Below are 25,192 nucleotides of genomic sequence, written 5' to 3' on the forward strand. Positions count from 1 at the left end.
TTTTTATCAGATTTTTTTTTTTTTTTTTATTCTTCAGTTGACAGTCTCCTCTGATGTTGAGGTTTACCTCAAGTCCCAAAGAGAGAAGAGAGTGGAAGGGAAATGTAATTTTCAAGAACACATCCAGAAACTCTACAAGATATAGGACAGGTAAACAGGAGAAAGGTGTCATGTCTCAAGACACACACGTGTGTGAGTGTGTGCGTGTGTGTGTGTGTATGTGAGTCTGTGTGTTATATGACATAACCAAATATGCTCTCTGACCACCAAGAAAAGGAGCTAAAAGTCAATTATAAGTTAAATTTTTATAAATTTGTCAATGTGTGGAAAATTAAATGAGACATTCTTAAGGAACAAATGATTCAAAGGGTAAGCCACAAGGGAATTAGAAGATACTCCAAGGTGAATGAAAGTGAAAGGGCATCATAGCAGGTCATCAGATACAGTAAAATTATGTAACTCTGAGTATATTCCTACAGTCAAATATATACTGATATCTATTGACAGCAAAAGTATACTTATAGACATAAACATATCTATGCATATATTTAGATACATAAGTGAGTGAGTGAAGTTGCTCAGTTGTGACTGACTCTTTATGATCCCATGGACTGTAGGAGCCTACCATAACCCTCTGTCCATGGGATTTTCCAGGCAAGAGTACTGGAGTGGGTTGCCATTTCCTTCTCCAGAGGATCTTCCCAACCCAGGGATTGAACCCAGGTCTCCCACATTGTAGGCAGATGCTTTACTGTCTGAGTCACCAGCCCAGTCAGATATATAAATCAATATACACATGTATTTGAATATATATCTATTTATGTGTTCACATACACATGCAAAATACTTTGGCCACCTCATGCGAAGAGTTAATTCATTGGAAAAGACCCTGATGCTGGGAGGGATTGGGGTCAGGAGGAGAAGGGGACGACAGAGGATGAGATGGCTGGATGGCATCACGGACTTGACGGGCATGGGTTTTGGTAGACTTTAGGAGTTGGTATGGACAGGGAGGCTTGGAGTGCTGCGATTCATGGGGTTGCAAAGAGTCGGACATGACTGAGCAAATGAACTGAATTGAACTGATGTATATGTGTGTGTACTGCTTTCCCAGGTGGCATTAATGACAAACAACCTGCCTTCTCATGCAGAAGTCATAAGGTCAACAGGTTAATTCTATAGATTGGGACCATCTCCTGGAGGAAGACAGGGCAACACACTCCTGTTTCCTGGCCTTTAGAATATCATGGACAGACAATCCTGGTGGCAACAGTCTGTGGGGGTGCAGAGGGTCAGACAGGAATGTAGTGATTGAATACATGAAATATCACTTTAACTGAATGCTAATACATTTAGCACACCTTTTCTTTCATACATAGCATTTGACATTCTCAGGAAAAGAATTGGTATAACACAGCATTAAAACAAAATCTGGTTCTATATGTTTATTTATAAGCAATATGACTGTGAATTTAACCTCTTTTTATTATTGTATTTATATTTTCCAGTTTTTAAACTTGTTTTAATCACTATGATCTTCTAGAAATTTGGCTGTTTTACATGGCTTAAGACTTCTGTTGGCATAAATACTTGTCCAAAGTAGCTAACAGTCCATTTTATTTAGTATGATTTTATAGCAATGGCATCTTATTCATTCTCATTTCAGTAACTAAATCTTCCCTCATTTGCTTCTTCAGTTTACATAGTATGTTCCATTTTTATTAATTTCCTTTATTGTTGATTTTTCTCTAGTCTTTCACTCATTGCACTATTTTATTGTCATATGAAGCTTCATTGTTTTTCTGTTTCTCCTTACTGTGAGTATGGCTTTTCATTGTTTCTTTCTTTTTTCATATCAGTTTCTGAAGAAGACTTTAGCTTCTTCTCAGGGTTACAGAGCTTTCTTTTTATGCAAATTTTATATATGGATTCTGCTTTTGCTTTGAATGATGATATGGGTGTATTGTGCTTTTTTTTTCATTCACCTCAGAGTATTTTATTATTTTCCCTCCCCTGTGACTTATTCCTTGACTCATTGGTCCCTTAGTAATTTGATTTTAATTTTCCACACATTATAGTTGCTGTATTTTCCTCCCATTTTTTATTTCAATTTATATTTCTTAGATATCAGATAACATATTTGGTATGATATGAATTATTTAGTTTTGCTTTATGACCATTTAAACCCTGTTATTGAAAATATTCTGGAGATTATTACATGTGCAATTGAGAGGGATGTGGATTTTTCTGTCTTTGGATGGAATCTTCTATTCATCTGTGATAAATCCAAATGGATTACATTTTCAGTTAGTTTATCCCTACTGTCAGTGGTCTTATGTTAGCCAAAGGCTGAGAAAAAATTCAAATATTTTTAGTATTTGATTCAGGTACCTGGAACTCTTTGGTGAGGTGAGCATATCTCTGTAATTCTTATATGTATATAACTGAATATGTCCTTTTATCATTAATATGAAACTACAATGAAATATATAATTACTACATATAATGATATTTGATTTCATTTGTTTCATGTTATTTTTATATAATGTTTTTGTCTACCATTAGTATAGTCACTATGGCTTGTTATTGTTTATTGCTTGCGTACAATTTTCCTTACAACCTGATTCAAGTTCATACAATTAGAAGATTTTTTTTTCCCCCCCTGGAAAGTCAACACTTGCCCTATTTAAAAAATCCATTGCGGCATCTCCTCGTTCAGTTCCGTTCAGTTCAGCCACTCAGTCGTGTCTGACTATTTGTGACCCCATGAACCACAGAACGCCAAGCCTCTCTGTCCATTACGAACTCCCAGTTTACCCAAACTCACGTCCATTGAGTCGGTGAAGCCATCAAATCATCTCACCATCTGTTGTCCTGTTCTCCTCCTGCTCGCAATCTTTCCCAGTGTCAGGGTCTTTTCAAATGAGTCAGCTCTTTGCATCAGGTGGCCAAAGTATTGGAGTTTCAGCTTCAGCATCAGTCCTTCCGATGAACACACAGGACTCCTCTTTAGGATGGACTAGTTGGATCTCCTTGCAGTTCAAGGGACTCTCAAGAGTCTTCTCCAACACCACAGTTCAAAAGCATCAATTTGTTGGCACTCAGCTTTCTTCACAGTCCAACTCTCACATCCATACATGGCCACCGGAAAAACCATAGCCTTGACTAGAAGACCGTCGCCAAGAAAGTAATGTCTCTGCTTTTTAATATGCTGTCTAGCTTGGTCATAACTTTCCTCCCAAGGAGTAATTGTCTTTTAATTGCATGGCTGCAATCACCATCTGCAGTGGTTTTGGAGCCCAAAAATATAAATGCAGCCACTGTTCCCACCATTTCCTCATCTATCTGCCATGAAGTGATGGGACCAGATGCCAGGATCTTAGTTTTCTGAATGTCAAGCTTTAAGCCAACTTTTTCACTCTTCTTTTTCACTTTTATCAAGAGCCTCTTTAGTTCTTCTTCATTTTTCCATAAGAGTGGTGTCATCTGCATATCTGAGATTATTGATACTTCTCCAGTCAATCTTAATTCCAGTTGTGCTTCTTCCAGCCCAGTATTTCTCATGATATGCTCTGCATATAAGTTAAATAGGCAGAGTGAAAACACGCAACCTTGCTGCTGCTGTTGTAAGTCGCTTCACTCCTGTCCAACTCTGTGAGACCCCATAGACAGCAGCCCACCAGGCTCCCCATCCCTAGGATTCTCCAGGCAAGGACACTGGAATGGGTTGTCATTTCCTTCTCCAGTTCATGAAAGTGAAACGTGAAAGTGAAAGTGCTCAGTCCTGTCCAGCTCTTCACGAACCCGTGGACTACAGCCTACCAGGCTCCTTCAACTAGGGATTTTCCAGGCAAGAGTACTGGAACATACAGCCTTGACATACACCTTTTCCTATTTGGAACCAGTCTGTTGATCCATGTCCACTTCTAACTGCTGCTTCCTGACCTGCATACAGGTTTCTTACGAGGCAGGTCAGGTGGGCTGGCATTCCCATCTCTTTCAGAATTTTCTAAAGTTAATTGTGATCTACACTGTCAAATGCTTTGACATAATCAATAAAGCAGAAAAATATGTTTTTCTCAACTCTCTTGCTTCTCCAATGATCCAGTGAATGTTGTCAATTGGATCTCTGGTTCCTTGGACTTCTCTAAAACCAGCTTGAACATCTGGAAGTTCACACTTTGCATGTTGCTGAAGCCTGGCTTGGAGAATTTTGAGCATTATTTTACTTGCGTGTGAGTGAGGGCAATTGTGTGGTAGCCTGAACATTCTTTAGCATTGCCTTTCTTTGGGATTGGAATGAAAACTGACATTTTCCAGTCCTGTGGCCACTGCTGAGTGTTACAAATTTGCTGACATATTGAATGCAGCACTTCCACAGCATCATCCTTTAGGATTTGAAATAGCTGAACTGCAATTTCCTCACCTCCACTAGCTTGATCAAAGTGATATTAGTTACATATTTTGTCATATGATTTTTTTAATAAATGATAAACTCAGTGACGAGTTCAAGTTCAATGAGATCAAATTGTTTCTCAGCCTTTTGACAAACATGAAGTGTGAAAACTACAAAAGTCTTACACGAAGTATGGCCCAACATTAAATATCCAAATATTGCTATAAGAACATAAGAAGACTGCTGAGTGAGGCAAAAACATAAATGACAATATAAACCAAGTGGATTTAACACACATAGACAGAACATTCCACCTGAAAAGAACCAAAGATTGCACATCCCTCTCAAGTTCACTTGGTAGTGTCTCCAGAACATTCTCAAGGATAGGGTTTATGTTAAACCATAAAGGAAGTCTAATTACTTTAAATCATGTAAAATATGTTTTCTGACATCCAAGATATGTAATGCAAAATCAATAATGGTAGGAGAATTTGGAAGTTGTAATGTGTGGAAAATTAAACAACACATTCCTAAAAGACCAATAATTCCAAAAAGAAGTCTCAGGGGAAATTAAAATATTCTCTGAGGTGTATGAAGAGGAAAATGTAGTGCACCCAGATTATCAAATACAGCAAATGCAGAACCCATATATATTTAAGCATTCATAAAACTTAGCTTTCCATAATAAGAATAAGCTAATGACATCTATAAAAACTGGAAAAAAAAATCTAACCTCATAGCAAGGAGAAAGAGGAAAACAATAAGCTTAATATGGAAACAAATTAATATAAATATTAACATAATAGAGAAACATCAGCAAATAGAAATTACTTAATTTCTATTTAATAACTCAATTAAATTATAATTAATTTATAAATTAATAAACCACTTAATTTAGTGTTAATTAATTATAACAATTAATTAATAAAATGATAAGTGAATTAGTCAGATTAATAAAATTTAATTAAAAATTATTAATAAATTAATAAAAATTGAAAATATGAGGTAATCAGAACAAGCAAAATAAGGTATATTTAGTTACTGAAGTGAAAATGTAAGATGTCTTTGTTTTTGCCCCTGAAATTCCAGTAAACAAAGAGGATTGTTAACGACTTTCTACAAGTATTTATGCCTATATAAGTCTTAAATTATGTGAAACATTCAAATTGTTAGAATAACGGAGGGACTAAAATATTTTAAAAACTGGAAAATCTGTGAACATTCATACATAAGAGGTTGAGTTAGTAAACATGTTGTCCATAAATAAAAACATACAACCAAAGTCATAAAATGGTTGAATTAGTAAAAATAAAAAAAAAAAAAAAAACAACTCACAAATAAACGCATACTCCCAGATACGTGTGTTTTAATGTATTTGTTTATATTGAAGGAAACTTGCTTGATAGAATTTTGTTGTTTTCTGTGGAACCTCAACATGAGTCAGTCATAGGTATATACCAGTTCAGTTCAGTCGCTCAATCTTGTCCGACTCTTTGGGACCCCATGAAATGCAGCACACCAGGCCTCCCTGTCCATCACCAACTCCCAGAGCTTACCCAGACTCATGTCCATTGAGTCGGTGATGCCATCCAACTATCTCATCTGTCATCCCCTTCTCTTCCTGCCCTCAATCTTTCCCAGCATCAGAGTCTTTTCAAATCAGTCAGTCTTTCAAATGAATGCACTTCTCTTTCAAAGTTCCCTGGTGTCAGAAGGTCGATAATGATTCAAGATTCCGGAATTGACTTGCTGGCCTCTGACTTTCAGTTCGTCTATTACAGTATCATCAAGAATTCTGCATGCATACAGAACAGAAAATGAAACCCAAGATTAATGGTGAGACAAATCTCCATAGCCAGAAAGAATCAAAAGTATTCACAGAAATTAATAGAACAGAGATAAGGGAGGAGAGAGTGGTGTCTGAGAGGAGAAAAGGGAGAATAAAGGTGGGATACACCAATCAACTCAGGAATAAAAGCCATAAGTGAAAACAGACCCTAAAGGTTATATTTCTAAGGTTATATTATTGATAACAAATTTTAAAAACAAAGATTAAGAACCTAAAACAGAGGATGGACTCCCTTAAACATTAAAAAAAAATGGAAACCACAGATTTTCTGTACCTTCTATATATATATATATAGTTTAATAAATAAGCTTGCATAATTTTTTGTAGAAAGGTAATAGCTCAGTTCATTTCAATTCTGTCATTCAGTCATGTCCAACTCATTGTGACCCTATGGACCGCAGTAAGCCAGGCCTCCCTGTCCGTTACCCACTCTTAGAACTTACTCAAATTCATGTCCATTGAGTTGGTGATGCCATCCAACCATCTCATTCTCTGTCGTCCCCTTCTCTTCTCATCTTCAATCTTCCCCAGCATCAGGGTCTTTTCACACGAGTCAGCTCTTTGCATCAAGTGGCCAAAATATAGAAATGAAAGTTAAGGGAATAATAATCAACAAAATGTTTTAAAAACTATAATAGGCATAATTATAAACAGAGGTCTAGATATTTGAGTTATTTGCTTTGTTGTGTCAGTTCAGTGTCAGATACTCTTTTGTTCCAGCTTCTGCTTGTCATGAGTGGCTATGATTGTCCCTCAATTGAACAATCTCTGTGTCAGCTGCTGAGTTTTAATCTGTTTCACCTGTCACTTCTGGGCATTTTGCCCTTCTTTACTTAATTTTACTTCCTCTGTTTGCAAGCCCTTTCTGTGTTGAGTTTCTACCCTGAGATGAGGGGGCGGCCGCCAGTTATTTGAGCTCACTTGCTCAGTGGTGCGTGCTGAGAATGGGAACATTGAAAACAAATATCACTGAGATATCTGTGGGTGTTTGAAGTGGATGGACCACAGTGGGCATTGCCATTTCCAAAGGTGACATGTGGTTTCTTGGTCCACCCTGCTCAGGTACCTCGTGGTTCTGCAAGGCCACTACCCCAAGTGAGCCCTGCATTTCGTGCACTTTCCAGGTCTAAGCAACTCAGATTCTCAGGTTCTCTGCAAGGGAACTGACCTTGATTGTCTATGTGCTTTGTCCCATGCCAAGGTCCACGAGGCTTAGGTGACTGGCTGGCGAGCAAGGGCTGTTCCAGATGGGCCATGCATCTTACACACCCGGCTGGCCGCAGACCCTCTCTTTGTTGGCTGTGTCACAAGGGCATGGGTGCGGGTATGCTGTGTGTCTCCAGAAGGAAGCTGGTCTCAGGCTGTGAGCCTGCTGGACTATGTGAACTGTCCATGAACCAAGGAAGATGTGGTGAACAACTGGCAGCCTTTTCAGAGCTTTGTCGGTGATGCTGTCTCTGTGGCCATGATACCAGCAGCCCCTTGGTTTCTATCTCTTGCTGTCACACACATTGAACTCTGCCTCCCTGACAAAAGGGTCACAAAAGGTGGCTAATTTGGTCTTCTTTGTATTTTCCAGTATGTAAAATTTTGTTCCATAAGCATGGAATGGTTTACTATGTGGCCTTACAACCTTCTCAGAAGAAAGTGCTTTTTTATTTTTATTTTTTAAATAAATTTTGTCTCTAGTTTCTCCACAGATTAGGTTGCGCTGTCAGCTTTGCTCTGTCAAATTGTCCCCAGGGCATTAAAACCTGGTCCTTACCATTGGGCAGATGATACAGCCTGGGCCTCCTTCTCAGGACCCATTAAATTATCATGCAGAGGAGATTCTGAGTCACTTCTATGTTGGTAATTGCATTTAGGGGTATAGTCTGTGTTTTTGTTCAGTTGTCCACAGTTATGCTGCCCTCTGTGGTCCCAAGCTCCTCATTGACATGGAATGGGGAGGTGAGGGTTTCTTATTTTGTGCAAGTTTCTGCTCCTTTATGACTCCCTCTACAAGATGGGACCCTGTCCCTAAACAATTTATTTCTGTTTATGTCTCTTGTATTTTGTCCTACCACCTCTTGAAGAGACTGGTTTACCTTTCTGAATATCTAGGGGCAGGCAACAGAGTACACAAGTTGTTTTATGGAAGTTTTTCCTTGTGCCAATGATCCTTAGATGAATTTGTGTGGGAGAAATTGGTTTCTGACTCTTATTCCTCTGAAATTTTGGTACCCAACCACCACCCTTGGAAGGCCCAGTTTTTGAACTGAGATGCTGTTGTTGTTCAGTCACTAAGCCATGTCTGACTCTTCATGACCTCTTGGACTGCAGCACACCAAGACTCTCTGTATTTCACCTTCTCCCAGAGTCTTCCTGAGATTGAATCCTTTGAATCAGAGATGCTATCCAAACTTATCATCTCCTCTCATCACTGCTCCTTCTGCTGTCAACATTTCCTAAGAATCAGTGTCTTTTCTAATGAGTCAGCTCTTCACTTCAGGTGATCAAAGCATTTACTTCACCTTTAGCATCTTTCCTTCCATTGAATCATGGTGACTTGGTCTGGAGGTCTATTGAAGAAGATCCTTTTCAGGTTTTGTCTGAATAATCTGTGATAAAAGAACCATGTTACTCATTTTCTGTCTCTGAACCAGATGAACTGAATGACTTTCTTTCACTCACTTTTCCTCAAAAGTGGAATATAGTTGAAAGTGATCCGTTTAAATGTATTTGGTGGGATGAGAGTGACCTTTCTATAGTGATCAGTGAAAACACTTCTGGAAAGAATTCTTGGAAAGAAAGTCCCCTTACAAAATATCTAAGACTGATAATATGAAAATTTTAGTTCAACAGCTTAACCTTTATGGATTTAGTAAAATGTGACAAACTTTTCAAAGATCTACTTAGCTAGCTGATTTTCAGGCGGAAAATAAAAGTCTCTGTTTTGAGCATGTTGTTCCAACTTTTTTCACTTAGTTCAGGAATATATGAGATTCATCTGTGTGACCCTGTGAGTATGTAGGGTCACATAGGTGAGTACATAGGTACTTAAAACTGATTTTAAAACTGAGATAACATGCTACCAACTTTTGTTTCTTTGTTCTTTTCTTTTTCCTCTTTAAGTTGAGACCAGCTGGGTGTTAAAACGTTTGAGATTTCAAAAACTTATTCGTCACTTTGAACTAGATACAAATACTTAAGCCACTGAAAGTTGTATTTATTGTAGATATACAACATATTTTTACTTGTGGAGCACAATAACTTCTAATATGTAAGTATTTAAAACTACTAATGGAGGTGTATTAGATGCTAGTAACTTGGTATGCTTAAATCAATCATTTTTATAGTTGAGCTATGATTTTCTGTTTTACCATCTTTTAAAATGTCACTGGGCGGGAGGAGCCAAGATGGCGGGGGAATAGGATGGGGGAGATTGCTTTCTCTCCTACAAATTCATCAAAAGAATAATTGAACGCAGAGTAATCTTCACAAAACAAGTTCTGATCGCTAGCTGAGGTCATCAGGCACCCAGAAAAGCAACCCATTGTCTTTGAAAGGAGGTAGGACAAAATATAAAAGATAAAAGGGGAGACAGGGGAGCTAAGGACGGAGATCCGTCCTGGGAAGGGACTCTTAATAGAGGAAGTTTTCAAGCACCAGGAAACCCTCACGCTGGCAGGTCTGGGGGAAGTTTTTGAACCTCAGAGGGCAACCTGACTGGGAGGGGAACAATAAATAAAACTCACAGATTACGTGCCTAAAAGCAACTCCCAGCAGAAAAGTACCCCAGACGCCTGCATCTGCCACCAGCAAGTGGGGGCAGAACGGAGAGGATCGGGCGGCATTGCTTAGGGTAAGGACCGGGCCTGAGTGCCCTGAGGACAATCGGAGGGAGCTTTTGTGAATTACCAACTTAAACTGTGGGACAGTAAAAGAAAGAGAGAGAAAATTAACTGGCCCGAACACATTGCCAGCCGTTCGCAAAACAAAGGGACCGAGCAAGTCAAGAGAAGAGCTCGCAGGCTGCAGACCGGCCCAGCGCTGCCGGAGGCAGGGGGGAGGGGAAAGGGGCAGGCTCGGCTCCAAAGATCGCATCCCCTACCACACTGCAAACAGGCCTCCACTTTCTAATCAAAGACCTCCTGAGATTCTGGATGGTCGGCATCTGCCGGGAGGGTCACGGCATGACACAGGGCGCAGGCACCTGATGGGCTCAGGCGGGGACTGGGGCTGGGACCGCGCAGGGCAGAAGATGCACCGCACCTGGGGAGAGAGCGCGCCCATCAAGCGCCTGGCTGCCTGAGCCACTTGGGTGATGTAGGCACAAAAGGCAGGTGCAGCTTTGTGTTCCACGCTTTGTGGAACACCCGAGGGCTGGAACCGTGCGCAGCGCAGGGCACGCTCCATATAGAGCAGCCGGGAGCCTGAGCAGCGTAGACGGAAAAGCAGTGCCAGCCCCTCCCCTCAGCGCGACGGAACTAGCAACCTGAATAAGAGACCACCTCCGCCCACCTGTGTCAGGGTGGAAATGAGGCACTGAAGAGACCGGCAAACAGAAGCCAAATAAACAAAGGGAACCACTTCAGAAGGGACCGGTGCAATAGATTAAAATCCCTGTAGGTAACACCAACTATACCGGAAGGGGCCTGTAGATATTGAGAAGTGTAAGCTGGAACGAGGAGCTATCTGAAACTAAACTGAACCCACACTGACCGCAACAGCTCCAGAGAAATTCCTAGATATATTTTTACTTTTTTTGTTGTTGTTGTTTTGAGTAAAAAAAATTTTTTTTTCTTTTTTTCTTCCCTTTTATTTTCTTTTAAAATTCCCTATTACTCGCCCATTACTCCTTAACTTTCATTTTCATAGATTTTTATGATTTTCTTAATTAGGAAAAAGAATTTTTTTTTCCTTGTGTTGTTGTTGTTTTCTTTTGTTCTTTTTTTTTTTTTCCTTTTTCTCTTCTATTTTCTATTTTTCTTTTTCTCTTATTTCCTTTTAAAGTCCTCTATTACTCCTCTACTACTCCTTAATTTTCATTTTCATTACATTGTAACCTTACAAAGAAAAAAGAAAAGAGAGAGAGAGAGAAGCCCTATTTTTAAACCGAACTTCATATATATTTCTAAAATTTTTTTGTGTGTGTTTTGGTTTTTGTTTTTAATATAGTATTTTTAGGAGTCTAACCTCTACTCTAGATTTTTAATCTTTGTTTTTCAGTATATGATATAAATTATGGACATTTAAGAATCCAGTATTCAGTTCCCATTTTTATTCAGGAGTGTGTTGATTATTCTCTCCCAGTGTTGACTCTCCTTTTTCTACCTCAGAACACCTCTACTTCCTCCTTTCCCTTTCTCTTCCCAATCCAGTTCTGTGAATCTTTGTGGGTGTCTGTGCTACAGAGAACACTCTGGGAACAGACAACTGCATAGATCAATCTCTCTCCTCTTGAGTCCCCCTTTTTCTCCTCCTGCTCAACTCTATCTCCCTCCTCCCTCTCCTCTTCTTCATGTAACTCTGTGAACCTCTCTGGGCGTCCCTCATGGGGGAGAATCTTTTGCCAGTAACCTAGAAGTTTTATTAACAGTGCTGTAGAGTAGGAGAAGCCTTGAGACTACTGGAAGAATAAAACTGAAACCCAGATGCAGGAGCCTTAACCGCAAAACCCAAGAACACCAGAAAACTCATGATTACATGGAACTTTAAGTAATAAGAGACCGGCCAAAACCCTCCACACCTACACTGAATCCAACCACCACCCAAGAGCCAATAAGTTCCAGAGCAAGACATACCACGCAAATTCTCCAGCATAACCCTGAAGGCCAGGCTGCCCAAGGTCACACTTAACACATAGACACATCTCAAAACTCATCACTGGGCACTCCATTGCACTCCAGAGAGAAGAAATCAAATTCTACACAACAGAACTCTGACGCACCCCTCCCTAACCAGGAAACCTTGACAAGCCAAACGTCCAAACCCACCCACTGTGTAAAACCTCCACAATAAAAAGGAACCACAGACCTCCAGAGTAAAGAAAGCCCACTCCAGACACAGCAATCTAAACAAGATGAAAAGGCAGAGAAATACCCTACAGGTAAAGGAACATGAAAAATGCCTACCAAGTCAAACAAAAGAGGAGGAGATAGGGAATCTACCTGAAAAGGAATTTAGAATAATGATAATAAAAATGATCCAAAATCTTGAAAACAAAATGGAGTTACAGATAAACAGCCTGGAGACAAAGATTGAAAAGATGCAAGAAATGTTTAATAAAGACCTAGAAGAAATTTAAAAAAAGTCAATTAAAAATGAATAAAGCAATGAATGAGATCAAAAACACTCTGGAGGGAACCAAGAGTAGAATAACAGAGACAGAAGATAGGATAAGTGAGGTAGAAAATTAAATGGTGGAAATAAATGAAGCAGAGAGGAAAAAAGAAAAAAGGATCAAAAGAAATGAGGACAACCTTGGGGACCTCTGGGACAGTGTGAAATGCCCCAACATTCTAATCATAGGAGTCCCAGAAGAAGAAGACAAAAAGAAAGACCATGAGAAAATACTTGAGGAGATAATAGCTGAAAACTTCCCTAAAATGGGGAAGGAAATAGCCACCCAAGTCCAAGAAACCCAGAGAGTCCCAAACAGGATAAAACCCAAGGTGAAACACCCCAAGACACATATTAATCAAATTAACAAAGATCAAACACAAAGAACAAATACTAAAATCAGCAAGGGAGAAACAACAAATAACACACAAAGGGATTTCCATAAGGATAACAGCTGGTCTATCAATAGAAACCCTCCAGGCCAGAAGGGAATGGCAGGACATACTTAAGGTAATGAAAGAGAAAAACCTACAACCTAGATTACCGTACCCAGCAAGGATCTCATTCGGATATGAAGGATAATTCAAAAGTTTTACAGACAAGCAAAAGCTGAGAGAATTCAGCACCACCAAACCAGCTCTTCAACAAATGCTAAAGGATCTTCTCTAGCCCGGACATGCAGAAAGGTTGTATAAACGTGAACCCAAAACAACAAAGTAAATGGCAATGGGACCACACCTATCAATAATTACCTTAAATGTAAATGGGTTGAATGGACCAACCAAAAGACAAAGATTGGCTGAATGGATACAAAAACCAGACCCCTATATATGCTGTCTACAAGAAACCCACCTCAAAACACGAGACACATACAGACTAAAAGTGAAGGGCTGGAGAAAAATATTTCACACAAGCGGCGAACAAAAGAAAGCAGGAGTTGCAATACTCATATCAGATAAAATAGACTTTCAAATAAAGGATGTGAAAAGAGACAAAGAAGGACACTACATAATCATCAAAGGATCAATCCAAGATGAGGATATAACAATTATAAGTATATATGTACCCAACATAGGAGCACCGCAATATGTATGGCAAATGCTAATGAATATGAAAGAGGAAATTAATAGTAACACAATAATAGTGGGAGACTTTAATACCCCACTCACAACTATGAATAGATCAACTAAACAGAAAATTAACAAGGAAACACAAACCTTAAAGGACACAATGGACCAGGTAGACCTAATTGATATCTATAGGACATTTCACCCCAAAACAATCAACTACACCTTTTTCTCAAGTGCACACGGAACCTTCTCCAGAATAGATCACATCCTGGGTCATAAATCTGGTCTTGGAAAATTCAAAAAAATTGAAATCATTCCAGTCATCTTTTCTGATCACAGTGCAGTAAGATTAGATCTCAACTACAGGTTAAAAATTGTTAAAAATTCAAACATATGGAGGCTAAATAACACACTCCTGAATAACCAACAAGTCATAGAAGAAATAAAAAAAGAAATCAAAATATGCATAGAAATGAATGAAAATGAAAACACAACAACCCAAAACCTATGGGACACTGTAAAAGCAGTGCTAAGGGGAAGGTTCATAGGATTACAGGCTTACATCAAGAAACAAGATAAAAGCCAAATAAATAACCTATCTCTACACCTAAAGCAATTAGAGAAGGAAGAAATGAAGAACCCCAGGGTTAGTAGAAGGAAAGAAATCTTAAAAATTAGGGCAGAAATAAATGCAAAAGAAACTAAACAGACCATAGCAAAAATCAACAAAGCTAAAAGCTGGTTTTTTGAAAAAATAAACAAAATTGACAAACCATTAGCAAGACTCATTCAGAAACAAAGAGAGAAGAACCAAATTAACAAAATTAGAAATGAAAATGGAGAGATCACAACAGACAACACTGAAATACAAAGGATCATAAGAGACTACTACCAGCAGCTCTATGCCAATAAAATGGACAACTTGGAAGAAATGGACAAATTCTTAGAAAAGTATAACTCTCCAAAACTGAACCAGGAAGAAATAGAAGATCTTAACAGAGCCATCACAAGCAAAGAAATCAAAACCGTAATCAGAAATCTGCCAGCAAGCAAAAGCCCAGAAGCTGATGGCTTCAGAACTGAATTCTACCAAAAATTTAGAGAAGAGCTAACACCTATCTTACTCAGACTCTTCCAGAAAATTCCAGAAGAAGGTAAATTTCCAAAATGATTCTATGATGCCATCATCACCCTAGTTCCAAAACCAGAAAAAGATGCCACAAAAAAAGAAAACTACAGGCCAATATCATTGATGAACATAAATGCAAAAATTCTTAACAAAATTCTAGCAAACAGAATCCAACAACATATTAAAAAAAAAAAAAATCATACACCATGACCAAGTGGGATTTATCCCAGGAATGCAAAGATTCTTTAATATCTGCAAATCAATCAATGTAATACACCACATTAAGAAATTGAAAGATAAAGACCATATGATTAGCTCAATAGATGCAGAGAATGCCTTTGACAAAATTAAACACTCATTTATGATTAAAACTCTCCAGAAAGCAGGAATAGAAGGAACATACCTCAACATAATAAAACCCATTTATGACAAACCCACAGCAAGCATTACCCTCAATGGTGAAAAATTGAAACCATTTCCCCTGAAATCAGGAACAAGACAAGGGTGCTCACTCTCACTGCTACTATTCAACATAGTGTTGGAAATTTTGGCCACAGCAATCAGAGCAGAAAAAGAAGTAAAAGGGATCCAGATAGGAAAAGAAAAATTGAAACTCTCGCTCTTTGCAGATGACATGATCCTCTACATAGAAAAGCCTAAAGACTCTACCAGATAATTACTAGAGCTAATCAATGAATATAGGAAAGTTGCAGGATATAAAATTTACACACAGAAATCCCTTGCATTCCTATACACTATCAACGAAAAAACAGAAAGAGAAATTCAGGAAACAATACCATTCACCATTACAGCAAAAAGAATAAAATTCTTAGGAGTGTATCTACCTAACGAAACAAAAGACCTATACATAGAAAACTATAAAACACTGATGAAAGAAATCAAAAAGAACACAAACAGATGGAGAAACATACCGTGTTCATGGATTGGAAGAATCAATATTGTCAAAATGGCTATTCTACCCAAAGCAATCTATAGATTCAATGCAATCCTTATTAAGCTACCAATGGTATTTTTCACAGAACTAGAACAAATAATTTCACAATTTGTATGGAAATACAAAAAACCTCGAATAGCCAAAGTACTCTTGAGAAAGAAGAATGGAACTGGAGGAATCAACCTACCTGACTTCAGACTCTACTACAAAGCCACAGTCATCAAGACAGTGTGGTACTGGCACAAAGACAGAAATATAGCTCAATGGAACAGAATAGAAAGCCCAGAGATAAATCCACGAACGTGTCCTTATCTTTGACAAAGGAGGCAAGGGTATACAATGGAAAAAAGACAACCTCTTCAACAAGTGGTGCTGGGAAAACTGGTCAACCACTCTAAAAGAATGAAACTAGAACACTTTCTAACGCCATACACAAAAATAAACTCAAAATGTTCTCCTAGAGGAGAACATAGGCAAAACACTCTCCGACATGAATCACAGCAGGATCCTCTATGACCCACCTCCCAGAATATTGGAAATAAAAGAAAAAAATAATCAAATGGGACCTAATGAAACTTAAAAGCTTTTGCACAACAAAGGAAACTATAAGTAAGGTGAAAAGACAGCCCTCAGATTGGGAGAAAATAATAGCAAATGAAGCAACAGTCAAAGGATTAATCTCAAAAATATACAAGCAACTCCTGAAGCTCAATTCCAGAAAAAATAAATGACTCAATCAAAAAATGGGCCAAAGAACTAAACAGACATTTCTCCAAAGAAGACATACAGATGTCTAACAAACACATGAAAAGATGCTCAACATCACTCATTATCAGAGAAATGCAAATCAAAACTACAATGAGGTACCATTTCACACCAGTTAGGATGGCTGCTATCCAAAAGTCTACAAGCAATAAATGCTGGAGAGGGTGTGGAGAAAAGGGAACCCTCTTACACTGTTGGTGGGAATGCAAACTAGTACAGCCACTATGGAAAACCGTGTGGAGATTTCTTAAAAACCTGGAAATAGAACTGCCATATGACCTAGCAATACAACTCTTGGGCATACACACTGAGGAAACCAGATCTGAAAGAGACATGTGTACCCCAATGTTCATCGCAGCACTATTTATAATATCCAGGACATGGAAGCAAACTAGAAGCCCATCAGCAGATGAATGGATAACGAAGCTGTGGTACATATACACCATGGAATATTACTCAGCCATTAAAAAGAATTCATTTGAATCAGTTCTAATGAGATGGATGAAACTGGAGCCCACTATACAGAGTGAAGTAAGCCAGAAAGATAAAGATCATTACAGCATACTAACATATATATATGGAATTTAGAAAGATAGTAACGATAACCCTATATGCAAAACAGAAAAAGAGACACAGATGTACAGAACAGAATTTTGGGCTCCGTGGGAGAAGGCGAGGGTGGGATGTTTCGAGAGAACAGCATGTATATTATCTATGGTGAAACAGATCACCAGCCCAGGTGGGAAGCATGAGACAGGTGCTCAGGCCAGGTGCACTGGGAGGACCCAGGGCAATCGGGTGGAGAGGGAGGTGAGAGAGGGAATCAGGGTGGGGAATACATGTAACTCCATCGCTGATTCATGTCAATGTATGACAAAACCCACTGCAATGTTGTGAAGTAATTAGCCTCCAACTAATAAAAATAATTGAAAAAAAAATAAAATAAAATGTCACTAATTTTCTTTTTGGATTCATTCAGATGCAGGTCTATCATTGTCTGAATTTTAAACGAGGATATCCCCAGCTTCTTGTAAGAATGAAAAGAAAAAACTGGCATTAAAAATGTCTCTCCAGTATCTTCATTAATTCATGATTACCACAAGAAGCATGTTAAAGCATTGAGTAATATGGATTGTCATAACTCTCGTTTTCTTTCTGAAACTAGAGAGTGTATTTTCAGCCTCCACAAGTTTAAGTGTGCCTTTCATACTAAAACCTTCTACTAGCTAGACAGTTGGTAATACAAGTGTCCCAACTTGAAATGACTTCTCTCTCCATCAAAATGTTAGTGAGACCAACAGAGCAAATTGTGATAGATCAACGTATGGTTTTCAATCACTTGAGCATTTTTTGCATCAACACTCGCATAGCTACATTAAGCAAAGGACCACAAGGATAATTTTTTCTTTCTTTTGCTACTATGACTACCTCTACTCCACAGTATCACATCGTATCTCCATGACAGAGCAGATAATTTGGACTAACAGTGGAGACGTCTACCTTTCCAGTTAGGTATGGCAATATGTCAGTCCATTACGGTCCTTTTTCTAAGCTGCAACATGCGGGCAATTCATGGTTCCCAGTGCCAATCAGTGCTGATACAGCTGCTGATTCTCCTTCAAGTTAATTCATGGGTTCTAATATACTGTAAACTTCTTGAGAGCATACAATCATTTTATAATTTGAATTACCTCATTTGCATTTCACATAAATATAATAAATATTTTTGACAACTTCCTTATATGAAAATTATCCTAATTACAACCCATCTAACAAATAGGTGTCAGACTGTGCAGGATAATGAAGAGTAAAATCAATGTTGGTATACGTCATCAAATTCCTACATTTCTCTTATTTGAACAATAAGATATATGCTCATCTTCTTCATAGTTTCATTTTTTATTTTGAAATAAGAGTAAAATGGGACTTTTCTTTAATGCCTGGCTATGGACAATGCCTGGCTTTAATATAAACACTTCAGTTCAAGGGGACTTTTGATAGGTATCCTCTGTAAATTACAACTAATCAATTGTTTGGGAAAAAAAAGAAATTAAAACAAAGAGAAAAAATGGAATGGATAAAGTGACTTTCAAAATACAGGCTACTGAATGGATATCAAAATTAGGATGGTATGGGAGAAATATCAGATAACAAATCTTGTTGATACAAAGCAAATGCATAGTATGTACCTTACTGCTGTCTCAGCTGCATCCTATTCTATGACCTAAAAGAAAAACAGCTGGAGGTTGTCTCCATTAAAAACTATGTTTAACACTTGAAAATATACATGGTGCAGGCTGCTCAGTAATCATGATCAGGATCATAATATCAGTGGCATATCAGAGAGAACAAGACAGAGTGAAAAATTGTAACAGCACAAAATGGGTATTTTACTATTGGTATTATAAAGGGTCACTTTTGCTCTTCTGTCTTTAATGCACATCTTTATTGCCTACCAACAGTATTCCACCCTATATTTCCAAATGTATATTTTGATGTTGCTTGGCTGTTCCTGCAAAGACAGATTTACATCCTTCTGTGGAATGTAACACCTCAACTTGCTTAAGATATTCTTGGAAGACATGACATCTGTTTGCCTTAGTAACTTCGTTAAGTTCCTCTTTCACTGTCTTTCTGTAGCTACAGAAGGCAAACTACTTTCAGTCATGCTAAGCCCCATCTCCCAACTTTGCTTCAACCATTTCCTGTGGTTGGAAGGAAACTCTGTTAGCCTACCTACCAAGGTAAGCACAGATATCAGGCCTCCTATGTGTTTACACACTTTTCCTTATCTATCTTGCATATCAGCAAACACACAAAGTGCCTGCCAAATGATGTATTTTAAGTACTTGTTGAGTTAGCAATAAAGAAATGTAATAACCAAGCAAAAGCTATATTAACTATTCAACACCATCCCATATCCTCCAGTATTGTTGTAATTGACCTCTAATATTGATTGATAATTTTTTGCCTTGTCAAAAATAGTTATTATATTTATGTGAAATGCAAATGAGTTAATTCAAATTATAAAATGATTGTATGCTCTCAAGAAGTTTACAGTATATTAGAACCCATTCTAAGCATGTTGTTTCAGTCTGTGCTTGCCTAAAATTCAGTAGTAATTATAGAGAAATATAAAAAACAATAGCAAACATTGAATCTAATCACCTAACAAAATCATGGAGAAAGCATGGTGCCAAATGGCTGCTCCTTAATATATTGTGCAATGAAATACTCTAGGCAGAGTATCTGCTTGCTGGCCTCTGCTATCCAAACTTTTATGAACTCTATTTAGGACTTTGGGCAATCTCAACTTGTAGCCATTTCTGTAGACAGTGGTGGCAATATCGAGTCATGTCCATGTGTTTGTGTGGTACTTAACATAGGGTAACACCAAGTTAAAGACATCATTCTCATTCTTGCAGCTAATGGACAATGAGATCTGTGGAATCTTTGTGTAGAGGAGGGAGTTGTTCACAGCAGCACATTCTTCTTTCACTGAAAGTGTTCTTTAAAATGCAGGTCAGAATACTATGCATTAGAGATGTAAGCGTTTTGCAGCAAATCTGAGGTTACTGAAATTGATGTCTTTAATTATAATTTCAAGTGCTAAGTTCAATGGCCTCAGTTTAGATTTCAGGCATCTTGCTATGTAGGCAAATATACATTCTTTGAGAAGTATCAACATAAACTTGATTGCACCTTCTATTTCATTATCTTGTACAGAATATTCCTTCTGACTCCCTTTCAGATTCTTTTCATATTCTGCCCTCAGTGGAGTTCCTTCCCAAAGAGAACAAGACTAATCGCCATAGTCCTTTGAGATAGCTAATAAAAGACATGGATATGGGCACCAAGATATCTCAGGTTAACAACTCTCTGTTCTATCATCTCCTGAATAGATATTATCAAATTGTTCCTCATTTTATCCTATCTGGGGAAACCTGGTTACATTCTCACATTTCATGACACATTGTAGTGTTAATCTATTCCCTTATGTGTTTATTGTATCAGTGTTGACAATTCTGAAAAGGTTAAGAAAATATAACTCAGTATATTAGTTAAACATTGTACATGAGTTCACATTTTTTTTTCTTTCTTTCTTTCTTTTTTTTTTTTTTTTTAAGGCTGGTGCCTAAAATAGTAAAAGTGAAAAAGAAAATTTCAGGGAGGAAAATGCAGAAGTTTGGGTAAAAAGAAAGATAACATGATGGGTAAGATCAGAGGATGGAATCTGATGATTAGTGTAACAAACAAAGGGGTAAATGCAGGGCCCAAAGATCAGTGTGACTTCAATACTGTTTCACAATAGCATAATTTTATGTAACCAGATCACAGAGTAGTCTTACATACAAAATATTCTAAGATACCTTGAGATGTAGAACAAAGGTATATCCTTCAAAGCCTTGCCCCACTGCTAAGCTGCTGACTATACAGGACTTCTGGCTTCAACTGTCTGTGGCAACCAGCCAAAAGCAAGTTTATGAAGATAATATATTTTGATATGCATTGATAGTGCATGTCTAAAAAAGGCCACAATTCTTGAGAGCAGAATCAAAGTGGAAAAATTGTACTCTCAGTCTTCAATTTTATGGGGCTTCCATATGCATTCACTTACTCTCCCATCCTTCATGAGTAGACAAAAACTGCAACATGAAGAAGAGGGAAATGGTTTATTCACAGAGAAGGCAAGTGGGAAAGTAAAAATGGAGCAGGTAGCCTACCTCCCTATATCCTCAGCAAAGTAACCGTATGTAAATATTTCTAAGGGCTACTAGGATGCACAGGTCAAAGATGCTGCTTCTAGGATTACAGAGCTTGATTGAGGTGCTTTAGTTTCGTTTTACCGCTCATCTGCTTCCTTAGGTCACATACCAGGCATGTTAACACCTCCAAAAATGGGGAGGTCTAGGAAGTATTTAGAGACAATACCTGTTACTACATAAGACCAAGGTTGTACATTAAAGTGGCATGTGGGCTAAGGGTTCCATATCAGCATTCCACATGACTCTACAGAAATTCTTCATCCCCAGAAAGCTCTCCAAAGACTTTATGAAAAGCCCATTTTGAGGGAAGATAGGAATGAAACTGACAAGAGTTGTGTGCTTTCTCATTGTCCTCAATCTCACTTATCACCCCATGTACAATGAGAGATTAATATTCTTTATGAACCACCTCCCAAGCTGTGCCTACACGTAATTTTTGATGTTCGGTTTTGTCTGACACTCTGAGACCATTTGCTGTATCACACTGGGCTCCCTGCCCTTCAAATCATCCAAAGTTTGCTCAAATTCATGTCCACTGATTCATTGGTGTCTTGCAACCATCCTGTCCTCTGTGTTTCCCTTCTCCTCCTGCCCTCAATCTTTCCCAGCAGTAGGTTCTTTGAGTGAATCAACTGTTGGCCTCGGGGACCAAATATTGGCCCATCAGGTACAGCATCAGTCTTTCTGTGATTAGTTAGGGTTGATGACCTTCATGGTTGATTTGTTTAACCTCTCTACTCTTTACAGGACTCTCATGATTCTTCTCCAGCCCCACAGTTGCAAAGCACTGATGCTTTGACAGTCAGTTTTTGTGGTCCCTCATTTACCTCTATACATGACTACTGGATAAACAAGAGTTTGTGTATTTGGATCTTTGCCAGTAATGTCTTCACATTTTAATATGTTGAATCGATTAGTCAAAGCTTTTTGTCCAAGGGGCAGGGTCTTTAGTTTCATGGCTACAGTCCATGCCCAGAGTGGTGTCATAGGTCAAGAAAATACAATTTTTCACTGGTTCCATTTTCTCTTCTTTATTATGCTTTGAAATTATGGGACCAGATGCCATGATCTTAGGTTTTTGAATGTTGAGTTTCAATCTAGTTTTTCCACTCTCCTCTTTCACATTCATCAAGAGGCTCCGTAGTTCCTACTGTTCTTCTGTTATTTGGATGGTGTCATCTGGACACCTGGGAGATATGAATAACTCCCATATAAATTTTGTTTCTAGCTTGAGCTTCATATACGATTTTATTTTTCAGATGTTTTCTGCACAGAAGTTAAATAAACAGGATAACAATATATAGCTTGGACATATTCCTTTCCTGATTTTGAACGAGTTCATTGTCCATGTCCATGGCTGCTGGCTCCTATTCATACCTGGCACCACCAGGGTTCTAGCAGTCCAAGCAGCCGTACCACCTCCTGTGCTCAATAAGGCAGACCCCAGTGCTCCACAAGTGTTTCAGAGCAGACTCCTTTGGTGATCACATGTAAAAGAAGGATGAAAATTATATCCTGACCCAGGGACAGAGTCATTAAAGCAGAGGATTGGAAATCCTCCAATAAGTTGATCATGCTGCTAATTAAATACACACGATTAATGACACAAAACCTGTGTCTATGGAATACATCAAAAGACAATAAGAGTTCAAACAAAAGAAAATGCCCAGGCTCAGGCAGCTGTAAGAGTGACCAGGAGTTATAGCAATTTTGAGTTTGAGCTGTCCCTAGAGAGATCCAGAGTCAGTTCTCTTCATCTTTGGAGAGCTTCCCAAAGAGGTGTAGTTGCCCTGTGACTCATGTTGGGGACTAGGACACTGACAGATGAAACATTAGGAAACAGGTATTATTCTTTTGATGTTTTGAATTGTTGTGTTGTTGATGCACTACTTTTCTCAGTTGTTGGTTTCTTGGTTACAGAACCTTGATTTGGTCTTTTAAGATTATTTCAACCATATTTTTATTTTTTTGTATATATAGATTTCTACTTTTACTTTGGTTTCCTATTTTCTGTACCTTTCATTGATGTTGTATCTCTTCATTTTTATAAATAGGTATGTACTTCTGTATTAACTGTGATCTTGTATTATTCTGTGGGGGATGTATCTGATCTTCTTACCAGATTTGCTTTCTATATTTTTCCACTGACACTCTGCTCTGTTTTGCCTTGAGATTGATTTGATTAATTATCTTTATGAATCTGTTGTGTTTATTGCTTGTGCTACTTTTGGTTTTGTTTAATTTTGTTTTCTTGCCATTTATCTTTGTTACTTTTTAAAATCTCTTCGATATATAGTATCATGGTTCTCTGAGCAGAAATTTGGCCTGGTCTTCTAGGGTGTCAGCACTGAGACCAGGATCATGGGGCACCAGAAAATTCCTCTCTACAGTGAATATTAACTGGTGACAGTCTCCATGAGGGCCTTCTTCTTAATCTAAGATGCACCCCACCCAACTGTTTGCACAATGCAAAGCTGATGCCTCATGCCACAAAACATGCAAGACAGAAACACAAATGAAATCATTGGCAGATAGACTCCCTAACATCAGACAAATCCCATAGACACATGCAAATGACAAGAACAGACATGGTCCCACCATAAGAGAGGGAAGACTCAGTTGCAGACTCAAGAACATAGTCCCCAGTCTTTCCCACTCCAAAGCCCACACTAGCCACTCAACCAACCTAATCAACTCGGAGTAGAGATAGGGGCAATAACTATACCCCAGCAGCCTGGGAAGAAATGTTTGTTAACACAGTAAGTAGGGGAATGTGAAGCCAGAGAAATATGTTGTGGGCAAAGGAACATGGTAAAAATTCAAAACTTGATTAAAGAGGAAATGAAAAAGACTTGGGAGTAATGATAGTAAAGATGACCAAACATTTTGGAAATATAATGGAGAAAAGACGAGAAACATTTTTGAAGGGCCGGGAAAAATGAATAAGCAACAACAAAAAATTAACAACACAAAATCTGTCATTGGTATACTATAGGCTAAAACTCATTGTTGTACTGCTGAAGACAACACAACATTGGAAAGCAAGTATCCTCCAATTTAAAAATGAAGTTTAAAAAGAAACACAAGCGTTCAATGGCACAACAGACCTGACAAACTTAATTGATACTTATAGGACATTTCTAAGACCCACTTGACTTCACATTCAAGGATGTTTGGCTCTAGATGAGTGATCACACCATGGTGATTATCTGGGTCATGAAGAGCTTTTTTATACAGTTCTTCTGTGTATTCTTGCCACCTCTTCTTCAATACTTTGGCTACCTCATACAAAGAGTTGACTCCTCGGAAAAGACCCTGATGCTGTGAGGGGTTGGGGGCAGGAGGAGAAGGGGACGACAGAGGATGAAATGGCTGGATGGCATCACCAATTCAATGGACATGAGTTTGAGTAAACTCTGGCAGTTGGTGATGGCCTGGCGTGCTGCGACTCATAGGGTCTCAAAAAGTCGGACACGACTGAGTGAACAGAGGAACAGGATAGGACATTTCACCCAAACACAGCCAAATATACATTTTTCTAACGTGAAAATGAAACATCTCCAGTTCAGTTCAGTCGCTCAGTCTTATCCGACTCTTTGTGACCACATGAACTGCAGCATGCCAGGCCTCCCTGTCCATCACCAGCTCCCAGAGTCAACCCAAACCCATGTCAATTGTGTCGGTGATGCCATCCAACCATCTCATCATCTGTCGTCCCCTTCTCCTCCTGACCTCAATCTTTCCTAGCATCAGGGTCTTTTCAAATGATTCAGCTGTTTGCATCAAGGGACCAAAGAATTGGAGTTTCAGCTTCTACTTCTGGTTAAATTACAAATCAAGCCTTGATACATCAAGCCTAGATCTCAAATCAAGTCTTGGTAAATTTAAGATGATCGATATAATATCAAGCTTTTTTTTTTTTTTTTTTTTTAACCACA

Source organism: Dama dama, unplaced genomic scaffold, assembly GCF_033118175.1.
Source record: "Dama dama isolate Ldn47 unplaced genomic scaffold, ASM3311817v1 ptg000183l, whole genome shotgun sequence".
Classification (NCBI taxonomy): Eukaryota; Metazoa; Chordata; class Mammalia; order Artiodactyla; family Cervidae; genus Dama; species Dama dama.